General features: G+C 39.0%; 1 long non-coding RNA gene across 1 annotated transcript in view; it reads left to right on the top strand.

The window, feature by feature from the left end:
• LOC147032098 (uncharacterized) overlaps positions 1-20,372 on the top strand; it is a 52,431-nt gene extending 32,059 nt beyond the window's left edge. The window contains exon 3 of the long non-coding RNA XR_015055031.1: positions 19,406-20,372. This is a non-coding gene — a long non-coding RNA (uncharacterized LOC147032098). The remainder of the gene's footprint in view (positions 1-19,405) is intronic.
• The last annotated feature ends 3,735 nt before the right edge of the window (positions 20,373-24,107 follow it).

The following is a 24,107-nucleotide window of genomic DNA, read 5'->3' on the forward strand; positions in this document are numbered from 1 at the left end:
TTTGCTGTGAAGCTCAGTGTTGGATTCTTTGATTTTAACCTCCGTTTAAAATGAATGAAATGAAACATTTTGAAATTTTCAAATTAATCTCACTCAGATAACATCACTAACATAATGTTGATTCAACTTTCTTCATATAAGAAGATGATTTGTAATACCGGCTACCATTGGGGGCACTACATCATACACATTTACATAGAGAGTATTTAGGTTCTTCCCCCCACCTTGAACTCCATTCCCGAGATATGCTACCCTGACAGAAACCATACTTTGGGGTATCCTACAACAACATACAAAATGTGGTTGCATTTGGTTCAGTAGTTTATTTCGTTTTTGAAGCATATGCAAACACATAAATAAATTCAGTTTTACAGTACACATAGATATACAAAAGTCTGTCTGTCTCTCTGTGAATTTTCACAGGGTTCTATATAGACCATTTCAATGGTGAAATGCCTACTCTTTAAAGACGTTGACAGATATTTATTGTCCACCAGCTAATGCAAGCAGTTTGGTTCTCAGCTTCACATTTAATCGAGAAAGCACATTCTGAAGTAACCCTCGACCTGCACAATACCAATCTAACAGTTTTATAGTCAGACAAGAATCAAACATAAACCAGACAGCTCAGAGGCAAATCAACTACCTCTGCACCATCCTGTCAGACTAACTTTATATCCAATTACTGGGAAGTGAGACGAGGCAGAGTTAATATCTGTGCACCACAAGTCTTTAAAATAAATCCCTTTTTCCTAATCTCAGATGTCATCTGAAATCAAAGAAGGTCACATTAATAAATAGTGCACGCCATCTGTCTCTGTATTTTGATATATTAGATGGCAAAGGCCCATTTCGTGCTACAGCAGAAAAACAGTGGGTGCATGCATTCAGAGGGAAGTATTTGGAGAGAGGGATAATTTCAGGAAAGTAAATAAAAAGTAAAGTAAAAGGAAAGGGAAGTAAATTGAAGTGGGGATAAAAAGGAGTTCGACTTTAACTGAAGAAGTGGGATGCAGAGAAAAGGGGGCTGTTGGAAAGGATTGTTATTGGAGAGAAAGAAGGGTTGTTCATTGATGGTTTAGAGGTGTCCGTGTGTGAGGAGTGCGAGGGAAAAGTGGGGACAAGTCAAGGTGTTTAATTAGGAACTAGAAGGGCACTCGGTAGAGCGCATACCTCCGCCACGCAATGCCTGATCCACGAGAACATATCGAGCCCATTACATTTTTGTAAGATCATGCTATACAGGACTCGATCGTTTTTGGCCACAATCTCTCAATGGTGAAGAATCACTTAAGAGATTAAATAATTATCGTATCCCCATCCGGATTCGGATCTTCACCAAAATCGAATCAATTCGTCCTTGTCACACACCCAACATGTCCATTAAGTTTCATCCGAATCTGTCAACAACTTTTTGAGATATCGTGCTATATATTTTTGGCTCTTTCTCTCAATGGTGAAAAAATCACTTTAAAAATTCTAGTGGCCGGATCTGGATCTGGATCTTCAGCAAAATCTCATCAGTTCGTCCTTGTCACACTCCCAACCTGCCGCAAAATTTCATCCGGATCTGTCCACAACTTTTTAAAATATCATGCACACAAACAAACAGACAGACAGACAGACAGACAGACAGATAGGGGTGAAAACATAACCTCTTTCCACCGACGGTGGTGGAAGTAATAATTCCGGTCATTGTTTCCTCAACCTCATTCATGAATAGTCTTGCTCCATTGGCGCCCTCTGCTGTCCATGTGTCTTTCTTTCCACTCCTGGAAATCCACTGCTTCCAGTCTGTGTTGTGTTTGTCCAGTATCAACGTTTGTTAATCCATATGGTCATCACTGTCCCTTTTGAGTGGTGGTCCATGTAAATGCCTTTAGAGTTTTCCTTGCTGTATTCAAATCGACCTTTCTTTCACTGTTAAAATCGTTTTCAAACTCTGTCACTTATACATGGTTTGTTTACTTTAATAAATATTCACTAGGATTTAAAACTGGAAGGCACTATCAACGAGGATAGATGATCCCCAGTAGAAAATGCTCATCAGACATTTTAACCAAGAGAAAGTTCGGACCTGAGCTTGACTAATGGTTAGTGGTGCCTTCATTTTCGAATATGGATCTTCACAACAAGAAGCAGTTTGTTGTGAACTTCACAAGGACCTATCTACAGTGTGTTCTTTACAAAACTGAACAATTTCTAATGAAAAACATTTCAAACTATAGTCTTGATAAAACTTTGCAATTTTCAACATGAAGTAAGACAAGTCCCAGGATTAAGTCCCAGGACAAGTTCTTGCCCACCACAGACAAGTTAACGAACACTGAGATTGTTACTGCGGCCTCACTGCACCCACTCCCTTTTCCTTTCATCCATTTCCAGCCCCGCATAGTCACATGTAATCTTCCAGGAGCACACACCTGGTTACCCTCTCTAAGGTTAAGATGGATCTATGCTGACAAGACAGCCTACAGGTATGTGTACTTATACACCAGACATATAGTCTGGGTTTGAATCTCGGCATAGCTATAGATTGTCATCCTGGTGTTATGTAGGTAGGGTGAGGCATGAATGTGAATGCTATCTCACAGTTTGATGTTAAACTGAGGCATTCCATCTACTGGCATGAGTTCGTGGACGTAAAAGATCCCACAGTATCTTTCATGAAGAGTAGTTGAGCTATTGAGGGCAACCTGGCTAAATTCTAAATTCCTGCTCCTTCAGTCGAGACATACAGTATCCTATGTTGGAATAATGAGCCATCCACTCCAGCCAAATAAACTGCTTTGAAAGAATTTTGAAAGAACTCTTTTGAAAGAACTACTGACCAAATTTTGTTCACGGATATTTTCGTTTCAACAATTTTATGTCCTTTTTCTGGAATTGTGGCTTCAAGTTGCATTAGTATGACAAATTTAAACTTTCTAGCCCACGTAGAAAGTACTAAACAACAATCAGTGATTCGGTGTTTTATGATTATAAAATACATTGTCACGTCAGAGGTCCCGCTAATGCAGATTCTCTGCGCCGGAGGTTGAAAGACCTCTACAAATGACCGAGATGATGTTTGAATTTAAGGTGGTCAGAATTAACTATTATGATCGCCAAGGATTACCCAATACATAACCAGAATTTGGTGGTGGCTCACTCGTGAAGGCAAAAAGATGTTTCTTTACAATTCAAATTGTTTATTAAAATTTATACGGGGATAAGGATGAACAGGACGATACATATATACATTTCTAAAAATATATAAGCCAGTTCATTTTTGGCCAATGTACGGACAGACTGCTGTTGACCCATTGTTTGGGAAATCTCACCTGACTGCCCACAATCCTACCCTCTAAAAAATTATACGACCACAATTTTGTGTAGCCGCATGGGCCACAGGCCTCAGGCAAAAGTCACAGGCCTCAGATGTCAGCTCATGGCCCAATCCAATTGGAATTATCCCAGGTATATACCATGATGTACTATATATGCACAGAAGCAGTGGGAATGTGTTTGCTTCATGTATGTAATGCCATACGTTGCCCAAATAATGGGGTGAGCAATATTTTGTGTAATAGATTAAGGGGTTTTTTTGGACATAATTTCTGTTTTAACCAGATTTTTAAAGTCTGCGGAAAACAAATAAGGCTGTTTTAACATTAATAAGGTTACCAGTGTAATATGTGTTGCTTTGCTTAGTACAAGCTGAAGTACACACTATTTCATGAAGCGTGCGTGTACCTGCATAAGAATAGCGATTTTGATGAACAAACAATGCAAAATATGCTTAGACAAGCTTTTGTGTCAAAAACGTTTCTATTAAGCAAAGAAGACTTTTTTTCATGAACAAGGTGTCCAGTGTAATATTGTTGTGGTGCCAGGTTCGGTAGCGAGGACGACCGCTAGATGGAGCAGTCGGGCCATCTCCAACTGAACACCGAAATTGCAAGGTCGTCACTCTGGATAACTCCGGAGTCGACGGGTCACTTAAAGGACTGTGGTCGCCAATATTTCGACGGCGTGAGATAGGGTCCACTTGTCTATTCCAATTGACCTAAGTACTCACGCCATCTAGCTACCGGGAAGCCACACGCTCAGCCGGCTTTGTCCGAACCAAGTCGCTGTTACCGACTCGGATCCGGCGTAACCGAGCGGAAATTACCAAAGCTGCACCGGCCCAAATGACAACTTACGGCACAATCAGCCTTCCGAAATCTCAAGCCCGAACCATGCTAGGCCAATGAAAGAAAACACGGACAACGAACTGGAACATTTAACAGGGATTTATTTACAATAATCGGGAAGGGAGACATAGAGCAGACTCAATCACGAATATGCAGGAATTGTACAATGAGCAATCAACACATACAATTTATACTTATAGGATGGCACCACCACAGACACACACACCAAAAGAAAATGGACCCAGATTATCTTTATTTCGACCCTCAGAGCCAAGGGGATAGAGAGGCTGGAGGTCAGAGTTTGGTTGGTACCTGGCCACCTCGTGCAGTTTGGCCGCAACTGCAGGTGTGAAACTCAGGGTTGTCGGTGAGCCCAGACACGGTATAGCAGGGTTCAGGTGGGGGCCAGGGTCGCTCCTCACAGAAGGCCAGCGGAGATTCCTGGCTCGGACTCTGGGTTATTGCTCGACAAAATGAGAGATGTAAGTCGACGGCTGTGGAATAGTCAGAGGACCGGCTTGAGACACGGCAACAACGACCACCAACGACGCACACCAAGGGCAATGGCGACCCCTTTTCTTCTCCAACAATTCCAACCCAACTCCAGCGAGCACTAAGGGGAGCCCGGCGATTCTTATCCCTCCCCTGGGTGAGGTGGGGTGATTGGTCCTCTGAGGTAATCTTTGCACTGATTGGAGAGGGTTTCGTGGGGTGATATCTGTCCCCCTCTGATTGGACAGGGGGAAAACCCTGCCTTTCTGGGGTGGAGTCGGAGCTCTGAGGTAATCTTTACCCTGATTGTACAGGGTTTCGTGGGGTGATGTGCTGGCCATCCGTGATTGGACAGGGGGGAACCCCCTCCTTTCCTGGGCGGAGTCGGTGTTCTGAGGTGAGGAAACCTCCGCCCACGTCCGTGGTCGAACGCATGTGGGCAATGGCGTCGATGGTGCGAAGACGTGAAGGAACGATTTGTTGGCATTTGGGTATTGCAAAAATCTAATGAGAAAGAAACTTAACAGCGCACACATGTAATTCCCTTTAGACATGGGGAGGAATCGAATTTTACACATACTTATTGAAATAACTAAGCGTAGGGACTGCTGTCTGTTTGTGTGCAAATGGCTTCCAGATTCGCAACAATATGTGTTGGTTTGCTCAATACAAGCTGAAGTACGCAATGTTTGGTGAAACATGCATTTCTGCATTAGAATAGTGATTTGGAAGAAAAATAAAACAAGCGTGGGAAACGTTCTCAGACCAAGCTTTTTTGTCAAAAACGCTTCAATCTTGCAAATAGGACTGTTTTTGAATGAATAAGGATCCCAGTGTAACATGTATTGTTTTGTTTCCCACAAGGGAAAGTACAAACTATTTGATGAAACACGCATTTCTGCATTAGAATCGTGATTTGCAACAAAAAAAAACTTGCAAAACGTTCAGAGAACAAGCTTTTCTGTCAAAAACGCTTCCATTTTAAGCAAATAAGACTATTTTTGCATTATTAAGTTTCCTAGTTTAATACAAGTGTTGTTTTGCTTCATTCAAGCAAAAGTTCATGTTGTTTGATGAAACACACGTATTTCTGCATTAGAATGGCGATCTTCTCTTTTTTGTGTGTACATAGTTTAGACTCGTGGAGGAGCTTAGCATGCTGAACAGATCAAGACATAACAGACAAAAACAGGACACAACAGGAACAGTGGAGATGCAAGAAAAAGGCGCAGAACAGAGAGAGGGGCAAACACTAACAGCAGAGCAGAAGGCCAAGATGCACAGAGAAGGAAACACCAAGGAGGGAATACTGGAGGGATTTGGGTGGAATTAACGAGGATCGAGGAGGATGTCAAAGTTGATTCCACAGGCAGGAAAAAAGAGGAGGAACAAATGAGTGGAGGTGAGCCATGATCCTGGATTTAGGTAGTTCCACCAGAAGGGGGTTGATAGTGGACTGCGTGAGCCCTGCCAAAACCTGAGGGGTTGGTGGGGGGTGGGGGGGGGGTTGGAAATATCAGATGGTGCAAGACCGGAAAAGAGGCAATACAAGACAGGGAGACAACTGACCACTGAAGGTGCACTACACAATCATGGTGCAATTATCCCAATGGCATGAGAGGCGGTGCGAGCTACCCAACCCAATGCATTTAATTACATAATAACACTTACAGGGAAGGCACTATTCTTAACGTACATTATGGAAATAACTATTCCAAGTCTACATGCTGTGTGCATTTCAATTTTGGCATGCAGTTTATAAAACCACAATAATATATATATATATATATATATATATATATATATATATATATATATATATATATATATATATATATATATATATATATATATATATATATATTGTTGCAAATTCGCGCCCGCCGGCATGCGAACGGCCACGTGACTCGAATCGCGGCACGTTGCCCACCGGACGGACAATTCTGTCGTGACCCTCCGGGAACTCGACCTACCTCGACCTACCTAAGTACCCATGCGGATGGTAGACCGGGCGATCGTACCTCGCCGCAGGCCGACTCCGGACACGAACCGCTTAAGCGGTCCGTTCCGTGCTATCGGGGATAACCGAGCGGTGTTATCGTCGGCCTCGACGGTTCCGATTAATTATCGGGCGTATTAAACCCACGACGAACCCGTTACGTGAAGCAAGATGGAGATTCAATTGAAGAAAAGACGAAGCGAAATGGGAAAATAGTTCAACATAATGCACATTTATTCCGCGGCACACGGAGAGCACACATATACAGCCAAACAGAATGCACATATATCAAATGCAACAAAAGAAACAATTTCGCAGAGATACTACCGACTAAGACCGACACACGGCAACACTTAAACAGTTTTACTTCACCAGACTGGCGCCGACACACATTTACTCAAAAGCAAAGGAAACAAGCCACCCTCATAGGCAAGGGGGCAGACAGGCCCATAGGCCAATGTGTGCACGGGACCTGAAGGAGCGGTCAGGCCCGCGAGACCGGGGGGGGGGGTCCTAACCGCGTCCTCGTGATGAGCCGCAAATGTGGCTGCGCGGCGATGCCCCGAGTTCGTGCTCCTTCGCGGGTTTCGTTGGCACCGCTTGGAGTGGGGTGGGAACGGGGCCCCCTTTTTGCACTATCTCAGCGCGGGGGAAAGGGGGGGGAATTGTTGATGCCTTGGGGGAAGGAGCATGGCTGCCTGGCTTGGGTCCTGCGACGAGTGATCCCACCGCGACCTCGTCGCCGACCGCCGTCTTCCCTGCCTCGGACACGAACTCCTTGGACTCTTCCCCCAATTCTCCTCAGCCGACTGCAGAAAACCACCTTGACGCCTTCGCCTCCCAACTCCACTCCGCTCTCCAACCTGACTTGACTGCCTCCGTCTCCCGACTCCACTCTCTGCCACCAAAACTGACTCTCCGCGCAACAACTCTCCGCACAACAACTCTCCGCGCAACAACTCTTCTGCGCAATAACTCCTCTGCGCAACAACTCTTTTCATTCGCCTCACGCTCACCATTTTATAGGCTGGCAGGAGAAAACAATATGCAAATTTCCGGATCAGGATGACCTCGGGGGCGGGGCCACGCTCGCCCATTGGATGGAGGAAAAGGGGCGTGAATCTCCCCTGATCCTAGAACTTGCATATCTCGATTCCAGACAGACGCGCCTGGAGGCGGGGCCAAGCCGCCCCGCGCTTCCGAATTGGACGGATCAGAAGTGGGCGTGTAGCATTCCTGATCCGAATTCTCCTCGGAAAGGCCGCTATTTGCACTCGCGGCTTGGTGCGTATCGCGGAACGAGCCCAGGACAGCCCGACGCTCAGTGTTCACAGGTAGTGTGGGAATGGCCGTAGAAGGAGAGAGGTGAGGGTGGTGGAGGGTTTATGGTGGTGGTCGATGGCCATGGTGCCGTTTGGAATGGCGGTGATGCGATGTTTGCGGGAGCGAGTTGTGAAGGTAAAGGTCGTGGCTGTTGGCGTTGTTGTTGTTGTCTGACAGTTGGAGCGTGGTTGGTTCAAAATAAAGATAGAACAGAAAAACGGCTATCTCAAAGCGTCGCAGTCCGAATGAATCATATTAATTCCCTCTAAACAACGGGTTTGGGGCGAACTACACATGTACTCAAGAGATATCTCACCTACGGGACCTGAATGGTGGTTTGCGAATATCCACAGCCGTAACAAAATATATATATATATATATATATATATATATATATATATATATATATATATATATATATATATATATATATATATATATATATATATATATATATATATATATATATATATATATATATATATATATATATACCGGGCGTAGTGGCGTGCGCCTGTAATCCGGCTACTCGGAGGCTTGGGTTGGAGGATCGCTTGAAGACGGGAGCTCTGCACTGGGCCGCGCAATGAGAGGGTGTAGGGCAGCCCAGAATCATGGCGAAACCCAATCCTTATCCCTGTGTCGTAAGAGGCGACCAGGGTTGCGTCAGGAAGGGCATCCGGCGTAAAACCTATGCCAAATCAGTATGCGGATCTTAACGGATGATCCGCTGTGGCGACCCCGAACGGGAGCAGCCGAAAGACGAACAACAACATATATATATATATATATATATATATATATATATATATATATATATATATATATATATATATATATATATATATATATATATATTCTTCTTCTTCTTTCGGCTGCTCGCGTTTGGGGTCGCCACAGCGGATCATCCGTATGATCCGCATAGTGATTTGGCACATGTTTTTACGACGGATGCCCTTCCTGACGCAACCCTGGTCGCCTCTTACGACACAGGGATATGGTACACCTATTCTAACCAGGGTATACACCGGCCCAGTGCACTGGTACTCATTTCGCCGACCTCGGAAGGATGACAGGCTGAGTCAACCCCCTGGTGTATTAATTCAGTGGCCCAAAGGGGCTTGAACTCGGGACCTTTTGGATCCTAAACCGCTGCCCTAACCACTGCGCCAACACAAGGCTCATATATATATATATATATATATATATATATATATATATATATATATATATATATATATATATATATATATATATATATATATATATATATAGATATATAAATATATATATATATATATATATAAATATATATATATATATATATATATATAAATATATATATATATATATATATATATATATATATATATATATATATATAAATATATATATATATATAAATATATATATATATATATATATATATATATGTATATATAGTGTCTGTGTGTTTGTCTGTGACCTATGCACGCGAAAAGTACTGGACTGATCCTCACCAAACTTCACATGCTGACAGAACATGTACCTGGGAGTGTTCTGATGTAAAATAATTGTACTTCCGACTTCCGGTTTCCGAATTATGACGTCATCACATGATTTCGTAACGTTAATTTTTCAAGTTCAGCTGATTGACATGGGGCCAACGCCATTTGCAAGAGAATGAAAAAATAATGCTACAGTCAATTGAAGACAATGACGTCCGACTTCCCGGTTTCTGAATTATGACGTCATCACCTGATTTCGGAACGTTAATTTTTCAAGTTCAGCCGATTGACATGGGGCCAACGCCATATACAATATATCTAACATATGATTTTAAGTGTTTGATTGTCTGCACGTGCTAATCTCCTGAAAAGTGAAAAATAGGAGCTTACCACTGAAATAAAAAATGTTGGGATGGGCCCCGGGAAGGTTATAGGCTATGTGGCAAGGCCCCACGGCCGGGGGGGGGTGTTTCCCCTCGCCAACCCCCTTAACCTATGACTGCCATGGCCCAATAGGGAACTGATACTGTGCTCGCGTCAGACATATGTATAGAAAATTAAATTCATTCAAAAAGAACCCGGGCAGCGCCGGGCGCATTCACCTAACGTGTATATATATATATATATATATATATATATATATATATATATATATATATATATATATATATATATATATATATATATATATATGTATATATGTATATATATTTTTGTTACTGCCGACCTTCTTCTATTTTCTGGTGTATATATGTGTATATATATATATATATATATATATATATATATATATATGTAAATATGTATATATATATATATATATATATGTAAATATGTTTATATATATATATATATATATATATATATATATATATATATGTATATATGTATATATATATATATATATATATATATATATATATATATATATATATGTATATATAATTATATATATGTATATATATGTATATATATGTATATATATATATATATATATATATATATATATATATATATATATATATATATATGTATATATATATGTATATATATGTATATATATATATATATATATATATATATATATATATATATATATATATATATATATATATATATATATATATATATATATATATATATATATATATATATACACCAGAAAATAGAAGAAGGTCGGCAGTAACAAAAATAAACATATTACAATTGAAATATACATGTAAAATAAATATAAATTGGCTTTAGTCTCCTGCTGTGTCGAAGCAGATTAAATGTTCAGAAGCAATTTAACTTGCCCCATCGCCCCCACCCTACCTCCCCGATTAATCTTTAACTTCCGCCATCGAAGATGGATGGAGGTTACTGTTTTCAAGCCTTTCTGTTTGCTTGTTTGTTTGTTTGTGAACAGTATTACGGAAAAACTCCTGGACGGATTTCGACGAAACTTGATGGGGGGATTAGGTATTGTCCAAGGATCATGCCATTAGATTTTGGACTTGGTCCAAAAAAAAAACTTAGAAAATTTTGCAACTTTTTTTCAAAAAAAATTCGATTTTATTTGAAAAATATTTGAATTTTTTTTTTGCATTTCTACATGTTTTAATCGATTTCAAACCCCCAAAAAAATTGTTAGAGAGAAAAAAAAATTGCAATTTTTTTCAAAAAAATTTCGATTTTTTTTTTGGCATTTCTACATGCGCGTCAATCTAGTTTAGTTTATTCAATCGTGGTTAAGTAGAGTCTGATCCGTTTTGACCTACAATGAATAGGATATCAGGTTCCCTTAAGTGACCCAGCAGTATTGGCGGTGGAGTTTTTGCACTCTACCGAGTGCTCCCCCTCATATTTTTATTGTGATGCTGTCCTCGCACATGATGTACAGCAAATTTTGGAGCAATTGGCCCAGGAGTATTGAATTATATAAAAACCAAAGAAAAGGCTTCACAGAGAAACGACTTGCTGACTATCAACCTGGATTCTGTTTTATGATTACTTCCTGATCACAAACAATCGTAATCACATTCTTTCAGCCTCATTACTTTTCCCAGCAAAAGCCCAAAATACATGACAAAAATACTGGATGTAATGAACAGCAGAATAAGTTTGATCCTCGAAATGCCAATTCTTTCAGTTTTCTTCAGCAGTTGAAAACTTATTTTAATTTTTTTCTTCTTGTGCATCATAAAGTCAATGCATTATTACCCAGTCACTGAGGAGCAGAGTTGCATTTATCATCAATACCATTTTTCAGAGCCAAGTGGTCCATAAGCCATGCATCTTTATTGGACACAGCATGGCATCAGCCTCACTTTTGTCAAGTGAAAGTGCTGGGGAAACCTAAACAGAGCTAGGCTAAGTAGTGACTTCTAATGAGGATTAAGGGGAGGTGACACAAAGTGCCATATCAGTCTCTATGGACCGTGCTTGCTGTGGGCTGTTCTCAGAGATGCCTTAAGAGTTGCCGAATAATTAGCATTGAGAGAGTAGTTGACAGAAGCTCTGTTCTCGTTAGTTTCCTTTCTGATCAGGGGGCCTTGTGGACCAATGTGCATGCAATGGATCACCCTGACAACCTGCATAATCAGACACTTACCCTCTGGGCCGACCACACAAGGACTTTCATCTCAAATTTGAACAGAAAAGAGCTGTTTGCCTTCAAGCCCAGTTCCCCTCAGTTTAATCTCCAACAAAAGCCACTTTGCTGATTTTGAATTTTTTTCGACAGTTGTGTACATAATGACATGCATACTTGTGATGTAGACTATTGCTTGGAGCATAATGGAAATGTGTTTATTAATCACATCATTGTAAATTCTACCTTTGTTAAAAAAAGATACTTATGCTCTAACTACTCTTGTGAACAATGTGTAAGCAGATTGATTTATTGCTACACCTTTCACCAAATGGAACCTGAATACATATGAAAATGCTTTGGAATTGAAAGTTATTTGCAAGATCATCAATTTCAATGCTTTTTCTCTTATTGTGGAATTATTTACCTCCAGTGATGACTGTATAGCTCAGCTAGATCATTATGACTATGCTCATCACTCATGTGGCGGAGTTAGAGGTGCAGCATTGCTGAGGATGAAAAAGAGAAGACAGGACACGACACAGAGATGAGAATAAGATAGCATGTACTGTAGGCCGGGGGCCAGTGGGACCTACCATGCACCCCCCCTGCGACAATTTTTCACTGATACTACAGTGTTCATATATGTCCCAAGTATCAGAAAAAAGATGTTCCCAGAAAAATAACTCATTTGCACTCTGCTTTATTAAGCTGTTTCCATTTTTGCATGTAATTAAGCTATCCAAACATTATTCTACATCTCTGTCAACAAAGGAAATATGTTCAATTTATTCCTTGACCCTCCAAACATATGTGTAGATTCCTCATTTACAAATTTCCATGGACCAGAAGTTGAGATATTTACGGAAATGAGAATTCACATAATTGCGGATCCTAATTAGCATATCAATGCATTTAAAATTATTTCCACTACTTTTACTCAAACAGAAAATGGTTATGTTTCCCTTTAACACCAACAGCCATCATAAGTCGCAGTTATGTATTATATCAGGCCCAGGTAATTAATTCTATTGATTAATCAGATTTTGCATGATTTTCAAACGATTCATTGTGCTTTGTATTTAATGTTAATTAGCCTACTTTAAAAAATTCAAAAATTCTAATATATTTTTTGCCAACCTGGCTTATATCTGGCAACACTTAAGTGATGTTTTTTTGACAAAAACTGATATGTGTGGTAATTACAAGGAAAGAAAATGGAAATTCTTGCATTTTTGTGGGAATTATTGTCTTTAAGTCAAATTTAATTAACATGTAAATGAGCTAATTAGCATAAACAAAATATACTTTAATACGTAAATGTATAAGCTTTAATTTGACACCAATTTTGTGATTTTATGTTTATATTTGACAGAGATATTGACATTTTGCCAATCTTTGTGAGATTCGTCTATTTTTGATTGGTTGCCATGGAAACAGCTTAATAAAGCAAAGTGCAAATGAGTTATTTTTCTGGGAACATCTTTTTCTGATACTTGGGATATATATATATATATATATATATATATATATATATATATATATATATATATATATATATATATATACATTATATATATATACATTATATATATATATATATATATAGCCTGGTGTGTTGGCGCAGTGGTTAGGGCAGCGGCTTGGGATCCAAAAGGTCCTGAGTTCAAGCCCCGTTGGGCCACTGAATTAATACACCAGGGGGTTGACTCAGCCTGTCATCCTTCCGAGGTCGGCGAAATGAGTACCAGTATACTGGGCCGGTGTATACCCCGGTTAAAATAGGTGTACCATATCCCTGTGTCGTAAGAGGCGACCAGGGTTGCGTCAGGAAGGGCATCCGGCGTAAAACCTGTGCCAAATCACTATGCGGATCACACGGATGATCCGCTGTGGCGACCCCTAACGGGAGCAGCCGAAAGAAGAAGAAGAAGAAGACATATATAAATATATATCTGTATATATATATATATATATATATATATATATATATATATATATATATATATATATATATATATATATATATATATATATATATATATATATATATATATATATATATATATATATATATATATATATATATATATATATATATATATATATATATATATATATATATATATATATATATATATATATATATATATATATATATATATATATATATATATATATATATATATATATATATATATATATATATATATATATATATATATATATATATATATATATATATATATATATATATATATATATATATATATATATATATATATATATATATATATATATATATATATATATATATATATATATATATATATATATATATATATATATATATATATATATATATATATATATATATATATATATATATATATATATATATATATATATATATATATATATATATATATATATATATATATATATATATATATATATATATATATATATATATATATATATATATATATATATATATATATATATATATATATATATATATATATATATATATATATATATATATATATATATATATATATATATATATATATATATATATATATATATATATATATATATATATATATATATATATATATATATACATATATATATATATATATATACATATATATATATATATATACATATATATATATATATATACATATATATATATATATATACATATATATATATATATGAACACTGTGGTATCAGTGAAAAATTGTCGCAAGGGGCGGGGGTGCAAGGTAGGCCCCACTGGCCCCCGGCCTACTGTATAAGTAGTAGCTTGGTAGCTTGGTGGAGAAAATGAAAAGATGATATTGGTATTTAGTTTAAACTCTGTTTTTATGTTCTTGTGCTGATTGGGGCTCCAGCCACCTGTATACCTTGCAATGACCATTTGGGCAAAGATTGTTTTATTATTATCAGCTGTTCAATTTAAATGTCATCTCTTGCAGTGGGTGAACAACACAAATGTAAATCAAAGGAAAATGATGTACCAACAATATGTAGGCAAAGATTCACTGTAACAGTAAAACCAAATTCACATTAGGCCTCACATAAATATCAGCAGCAGTAGGCCGAGTACAAGTGTGAGTGGGCAACGAATATGTGAACAATATAACACCCCAAAGCCTAAATGCACTGCTTTGAACAACTTGAACAACCTGACCTGACCTGACAACAAACTTTGGTACATCATGGTTGATGAAGGTTGTGGTCAAGTGTCATCGAAATTGTGTGTGTAGTTTCTGAGATAAAGTTGCAAGTATTTGTGGACAGACGGAGGGACGGACTGTCGTACTGATGGACGGATGACCCGCCATCCCATAAGCTCCCTGGAGGTTCCAGATGAGCCAAAAAATAGGAAGCATGCTGTTTATCAAATCGTTGTCAGAACTCACCACCGCAGCCAGATTTTTGTGAAGGAGGATGAGGTCATCACTGGTGTTGGGCTCAATTTTACCGTCACCAATGTCGAGCAGAAAGAAGAGTGGCGAGGTGGTGTGCCCCATGATCTCCTCCTACATGCAAGCGCATATTGGTAAAGAGGGTCATTTTTTTTCAACATTTAACTACAGCAATGACTATTTTAGACCCACATTGACGTGATTGGCTCGAGTACCCCACAAAATTATGGGCAAATTTTGTCTGAAATCACACGTAAGAATAACTGTCACTGCTCCCTGGGGTGTACTGTTTTGTTGAATATTGTGGAGAGTTCAGTTAAGTGTCTCGAATGCGCTAGTGCAACGTGGTACATTTATCCCACACGATCAAGTTACAGGGTTTGAGGAGCATACCCAGTCCAGAATCACTTTTCACATTGCACATCGCTTTGTCGACCATTGCCGGATTGAGGGGAAATTTTAAGGTGGAATTCCCCATCCAATTGCCTTTCATCAGTCTCTGCAATACCCAACGATGCTGGTTGGGATAGCAAATCAAACACGCATACACATACACAAATGCACACACATGTACATACATATACATATACACACATACACACACTCATATATAAACACATACACACACACACACACACACACACACACACACACACACACACACACAAACACACACACCCAAACACACACATGACTGATTTTCTGACTATCTGGATCATCAGCTGGGCACCGCTGTTCATCAAGGTTTCAATCCCTTAAACCACAATTGACAACAGAATGTAAGTTTATCAAAACGAATTTAGTACAACCGTGTACAGTGGATACTGAAGAAAACAATTTGGATGCTGAAGATCGTGGATAATTACACAGCAGTCTGTGTAGATAATAATCAGTAGCACTTCCTAAAACTACAATTGCAGTAAAAGGTTGGACCATAATGATACACTCCTAAATGAGTATCAGACTAATGAAATAAGAGATGATTCGTCCTTCTACTAATAGACCAAGTGGAATGAAAGTTTACCTTTCCCTGAAGAACTTTTCTTCATGAGTCAACATCAAAGCACCTCCACGTCACGTGATTACCTTCAAACATCTCACGTTAACATTTTCAAAGGCCCTAAACGGATACTTCTTTGCCGATATCCTGGAGTAAACCTGCCTAAACCGTACTCCGTGATTTAATCTCGGTTTTCAAGGAGGTGATTTTGGTCTATTAGCCCTGATAGCTAAGATTACGAAGATCACACAGGAACGCATTTATCTTTTTATGTATGGATCGAGATTGTTATTTACTTTATAAAGATGCATTTTCGCAACTTCCTGTTTGTGCCTGTTGTCCCGCTTGGACTGTTCCAAATTGCATGCCCCATCCACCTTTCTCCTCATATTTATTCATTATCAATAAACCCTAAAAAGGTAAAAAAAACAAAAAAACAATGTTTCCATCCATCTACTTCCCATGTGTGCTGCCACCAAATTCGGTTCATTTGCGTGACTTTGGGGATTTGTAAAGTTATCAATTAATTTCATTGAACATGGTAGTTGGAGACCATTTGGCTGTTCCCAGGATAAAAGATCCCAGCATCGAGGCATATCACATTTGTGAGCCTCAGACGCGACTATCTATACCGCCTTATGACAACCACCGGAGAATCTGTGGAACATTATGTCATTCAACTGGAATGACAGGGAAGGCCCAGAGAGGCTCGTGTAAACTTGCATAGATAGTCCACTCTGATTAATGGGTTCTGAGGTTTGGAAGAGAGCCCCTGGTTTTAATTGGCATAGGGTACAATGAGAAGATTGGCTGCAGCGGGCACTGCTGGTATTGAGCGGGATCCCAGGTTGTAATTGGATTTGTGTTGAAATTACCTTTCCCCTTTGTCACGACTCGACATGCTTTGCTTTTAGGAGCATGAGGGTGAGTTGGAGAATTAGTATGGGTGACTGGCAAGAGTGGTCATGAAAACCAAGCATGTGGACTGGGTGAAAAGGGTTACAATGTGGTTTGTATTGTGAAACAAGGATTGCATTTTGTTTTGGTTCTTGGTGATTGTTAGAGTGTATGTAGGCCATGGCCGGTTGGAACACCATTTTTAGCACATACTCCAGGTGGAGGTAGAGATGAATTGCAGCTGGAGAGGGATCATTGCTTGCAAAGTTTATGGGTGGGGAAGTGGTCCGTGTCCATGGGTGATGAAGTTCTTTGAGAGAGCAAACACTGCGGCCCCTCGCCATGCCTCACTCCCAGCAAACATCTGGGATGGAAAACTCACCGGGAGGAGGGTCGGATAGGTCAGCCATGAGGAGGACGATCCCTAACAACTACGGAAGGCCAATGGGTGACCCCCTCTGGCAGTGTGAACAGCGAAGGGAGCTGTTGTGATGCTTGGGGTGAGAAATTAAGGGAGGGGCCCAAGGAATTCCTGGATTTGGGGACTTTGTTTGTGTTGCGGGGATGCACACACTATTACAACCCCACTTCCACAGTATAGGACCTCCCCACTGCAGAGTTGAGGCCACACCTGTAGTTAATTGAAATGCCATGGCCTTGCAGGGAATTTAATGGTTATTGTTATAATGTATATGGAAATGTTACACTCAGTCCCATGCAACTTGATATGTGCTATGGAAAGCAGGGAGCCCATTAAATTGGCTTGCTAGATTTTAAATTGGGAATTTTAGTTCATCTGACAGCTGGAACAGGTGACATCCACTGGGGGGTGTGGTCATTTAGATGGGGTTTGAATGGGACAAGTTAAATTGAGGATAAGGCAGGCTTGCCTATGTTTTGTGTTTTTCCATCTTCTCTTCCCATCCCAGGAACACCTGAAGAAGACATAAGAAGGACGGGGATCAAAATTGATTTATTAAGAATTTTGGGCATAATTGTGATTGCTGTGCATTTTATTGCAACAGGGAGAGTAGAACGGTAAGGAGTCTAGGTAAGGTTAGCTGCGGTTTGCCTTCCACAGCCTTCTCTAACTTATTGGGATGCCAAGTGCTAAGAACAGAATCTTTGATTCCCAATGAAGAGCCTTTACAGGAGCCTAAGGTTCTGGAGGTGGCGGCTGTGTTACATGGAGGGGTGGGGTCCAAAGCTAGACTGTGCCAAGTGTAACATGGACAGTGTGTTTCGAAAGCCTGGTGTTGGCTTAATGGTGAGGGTGGCGGCTTGGGATCCGAGGGTCCTGAGTTCAAGCCCCATTGGCTGCTGAATTAAAATACACTAGGAGGTTGACTCAGCCTGTCATCCTTCCGAGGTTGTCAAAATGAGTACCATTGTACTGGTAAGGGGGACACTGAATCAGCGGCATAGCCACGTCCCAACCAATGATGCAACCAGCAGCCACAGGCTGTACTCGATAAAAATAGTGTGTTTTGAGTAGGTTGGATTGCCATGCATCAGGGAACTCTCAGAGTAAGTCGGCTTGTAAAATGTGACACTGAGGAGGCAACGTACGTAATTTATGGACAGTATAGTCAGGATAAGATGTATGCATAAACACCTGTTGCTAGTGGGTGGGGCCAGGTGAGGATTTCTGGCCACAAAGAGGCACACGGGAAAGCGCTCTACATGCTTCAAATCGACCTGTCACAAACTGTTCGGGTGGTATGTGCAAGCCATGGTGGTGCAGTGTGCTGTGGAGCCCCATAAGCGGGGAAGACCTATTTATCGGGGTTGCCCCATGGGCAGAAAGGCCTAGAGGCTGGCACCTCCCACGACAGTGGGCAGATAATCATGGGGCCCATGGCAGGCAAAGGCGGTCCCAGGGTAATGAGGGTGGGCCAGAAGCTTCGTGAAAGCTGGAGTGAAAAGGTAGAGAGGATCATGAGGGCTTGCACATTCAGAGTTAGTGTGGGACTGGCGACCAAAATAATATCGCTTTCTGTTCTTTGTGTCACTGCAGGTCTCTTGACTCTCCTTGTTCCTTGGTGCTCTTCATAGCTGGCTCTCTTTGTTTCCTTCCTCGCAGTCCACAACGTGCTGCACAATTTCCCTGCACTCCACACATTGCCAAAGGGAAGTGCTCATCTGCATTATCGATTGTTTGTGAAAGTGCGGTCTGTGATGCCCAATTGGTTTAGGAATTGTTTTTTATTTCATCACCGCATAAGTTGCATTTTCCCTATCCCTGTTTGTGTCTGTTGCCTCACTTGGACTGTTCCGAACTGCATGTCCCGTCCTCATTTATACCCATTTTTATTCATTATAAATAAACCCTTGAAAATGTATGAAAACTTCTTCCAGCCATCTGCTTCCTGTGTGTGCCACCGCCAAATTTGGCTCATTTGGGCGACATAGAGGAATGGTAGAGTTATGGATTAATTTCACTGAATGCAGTAGTTAGAAACTGTTAGGCCATTCCCCAGATAAAAGATCCCGATGCCGAGATATATCGCGTTTGTAATTTATGATAGAGGGATGACTTAATTTAAATTGAATGTTATATTTTGAACACGAAGTGGAACATTAATTGGAAAACAAACTTGCCATTGAACAATACTCTGTCTGAATTTGTCCTGGTTGTGCAGAGAGGAGTGATATATCTTCTTCTTCTTCTTCTTTCGGCTGGTCCCGTTCGGGGTCGCCACAGCGGATCATCCGTATGATCCGCATCATGATTTGGCACATGTTTTACGCCGGATGCCCTTCCTGACGCAACCCTGGTCGCCTCTTACGACACAGGGATATGGTATACCTATTTTAACCGGGGTATACACCGGCCCAGTACACTGGTACTCATTTCGCCGACCTCGGAAGGATGACAGGCTGAGTCAACCCCCTGGTGTATTAATTCAGTGGCCCAACGGGGCTTGAACTCAGGACCTTTTGGATCCCAAGCCGCTGCCCTAACCACTGCGCCAACACCAGGCTCAGAGGAGTGATATATATATATATATATATATATATATATATATATATATATATATATATATATATATATATATATATATATATATATATATATATATATATATATATATATATATATATATATACATACATATATATATACATATATATATATATATATATATATATATATATATATATATATATATACATACATATATATATACATATATATATATATATATACATATATATATATATATATATATATATATATATATATATATATATATATATATATATATATACATATATATACATATATATATGTATATATATATATATATACATATATATACATATATATATATATATATACATATATATATATATATATATATACATATATATACATATATATATATACATATATATACATACATATATATATATATATATATATACATACATATATATATATATATATATATATATATATATATATATATACATATATATATATACATATATATATATATACATATATATATATATATATATATATATATATATATATATATATATATATATATATATATATATATATATATATATATATATATATATATATATATATATATATATACTGTCTGCATGCCTGGTAGTCAAACAAAATTGCCATTGAACAATACTCTGTCTGAATTTGGCCTGATTGTGCAGAGAGAAATGATATATATATATATATATATATATATATATATATATATATATATATATATATATATATATATATATATATATATATATATTTTTTTTTTTTTTTTACTCTGTCTGCCTGCCTGGTAGTCAAACAAAATTGAACATCATACCAAACAGGAAACTTACTGTTTTTTAGAATGTCATAAAGGACACAAACAGGCATAAACAACTACTGTAACATGTTGAATAAGGTGGTGTAAATGATGCTGCAGCAACAGTGGTAAACTTCAATAATTTTTTTTCTACAACCTTTCAAATTTTTATAATAGTTCACTTAAGTTATGTACTTGAACGCTGCAAAACACAAATCGCCTTTTTGGTACTTTCAAAAACCATCATTTTCGCACTACTTGGATAAAATATTATGGCATTTTATGTGATCACGACCAATCAAGTTTGCCACTCGGAGACCCGCCCATGTCCTTGTTTCTCAAGACTGCATGGGGTAAGGTGTTATATGAACTATGTAGTTATTAATTAATTTACAACTAAATTTAGTTTATTTTCTTTTTTCAAAAATAATAGTTCACTATATGAATATCCCAACATCATACAACTCAAAGATATCATGCACAAAAAGTATGGTCAGGAATAATTGCATTTCGAAAAAGAAAACGCTTCATCATAAAGGTTTTTTTTGTTATGATCCACCTTGGCCACAAGGTGGCAATGATGAACTGAATAAACAAATTGTCGAACTGAACTTTTGCGCTTTTACCTCCCTGCATTGAAAGCAATACTTCACAAAGGCTTGTGGTTTTGGAAATGTTGGATATTTTAAGAAGTTTATTTAAATTTGTTTATTTTCGCAGGTTTGTGGTTGAGAATTTTTCAAATTGCTCAAATCCGGGAAGACTTGAAAAAAGTGAGTGTGCAAATCCTCCCCAAGCACCTGCTGCTGATTAGTCAGTGGGAAGGCGCTCAAGTGGTTTCGCACAGATGGTCCTGGATATTATTATTTTGTTATTGTGTTTAAGTATCACAAGTACTGCATTTAACGAGCTTCAGTTGTGCACTTTTATTCAAGCACTGAAATACTATTCCATTTGGAGTGAGTATATCGATACAAAAATGATAAAGAAAATTGGATGTTCCGATATGGATCAGACATTAATGATGGAAGTGCATATGAGGATACACACAAAGCATTTTATTACTTTTCAAAAAGTTATATTCATTTTTTTTGTATACATGATCGAAATATGGAACCGGGGAACAAAATGGAAATGGGGAAATACCAACAGCAGAGTGGAAGTGAGAATGAGATCAAGGGGAGAGGGAGAAAGACACATGGGGGTGAACAAGCTACATACAAGCTGAATATAAGCAAGAAGAGGAAGGGGAAAGCAGGAATGAAACAGAAAGGGAACAAATCAACTGACAACAAACAATTGACGAAACGATATGAGGGAGAGGTGGAAAAATAAATTACAATATCCTGTAAAAAGAGGGTGCGAGCTGGGAAGAACAAGACACGAGCTTGAAATTATTCAGAATAAGACGAACATCTTTGTCGACGATTTTTTGGAGTCCAACATGATTGGTCAGAGGTGGCATGTTACATTTTGGCTGTTGAGTAGGAGTTCAATTCCAGATCTGACTATTAACTGTCAGATAGGTACACAAGGCGTTGTCCCTCAGATGGACGCTAGGCCTGAGTGTCCTGTCTGTTGACATTTGTTTGTGGATGTAAAGGATCCCATGGTATCTTTCACAAAGATTAGGTGAGTAATCCTTGGCACCCTGACAAAAATCAAAATTCCTGCCAATTTAACTCAATTTGAATTCCAGGCCTCTTTGTGTGTGAAATATGAGAAATAACTTTGAATCTGGAGTGGACAGGTGAGTGCACCTTGGTAGAGAAGTTTTTTTCAAATTGACCCCCTGTGTAGATTGCTGGGAACTTAGACCACCACTAAAACTCACCTTTACACCTTTCAGTCACTCTGCTATACATTTCACATATTTAACTTTGGGTAAAGTTGCCCAAGATAGGACGACATTTAAGATGAGACATTGTCATTTTTCTGTGCAATGAAAATCACAAACTGGTCAAACACTGGGAACAAAAGTTTCAATCCTGACAGTTCTCACACTTTCTCTCTCTGAAAGGACCTTCTGGCAAACCCCCACCCCATCTACTTTCACAACAATCCTCTTGCGAGTTCAGTCATTCAAACTCCTGGTTCTGACTATCAGCCATGATCCTTCTTGGGCAAACCACATTTCGAATGATTACCTCTAAAGCCAGCTGCAGACTGGGCATCCTCCATTGTACAAAGTCCTTCCACGACACTCCTGAACTCCGATTCACCAACAAGGCCTTCATCTGCAGCCTAATGGAATACTGCTCTCCCCTCTGTGATGGCTCCCCTGCCTCACATATCGATGCCATGGAAACCAAGAACTTCAAGATCATTGGAATCTTCCATGCTGAAGCTGAGTCAATGGCCTTTTCACCTCACCATCACAGACAGATCGGTGGTCTCTCTATCTTCTACCACCTCCTGGCTGGTCTTGCATCCTCTGTTCTTTCCATGCTTTGTCGTCATCCCCCCCAAACCCCCCCAGGTATCTTCAGGGCTAACACGGTCCACCATGAACCCTCTTCTGGTAAAATTACCGACATCCAGGAACACTGCTCAACTCCACTCATTTGTCCCTCTTTTTTTTTTTTCCACCTGTGGAATCAACTTCCACATCCTCTTCAATCTCATTCTTCCCTCCAGGTCTTCAAGACAGCTGTTCACCACCATATTCAATCGTCCCCAATCCAAAACCATGATATTTCTTACCCTCGTTAACCTCACCCAAATCCATCCTAATTTTCAGGTTTTCCCTCCTTGGAGTTTTCTTCTCCATGCATGTGTGTTTTGCATACTGATTTTGGTTATCCCGTCCTGATCTGTTTGATGTGCTTACTCTACCATGAGCCTCAACTCTGTGTCCAAATAAAAAAAATAAAAAAAATCAACAGGGGCCTCAATGCTGTGTCC

Source organism: Eptatretus burgeri, chromosome 2, assembly GCF_056783735.1.
Source record: "Eptatretus burgeri isolate ZD-2024b chromosome 2, Ebu_testis_v1, whole genome shotgun sequence".
Taxonomy (NCBI): domain Eukaryota; kingdom Metazoa; phylum Chordata; class Myxini; order Myxiniformes; family Myxinidae; genus Eptatretus; species Eptatretus burgeri.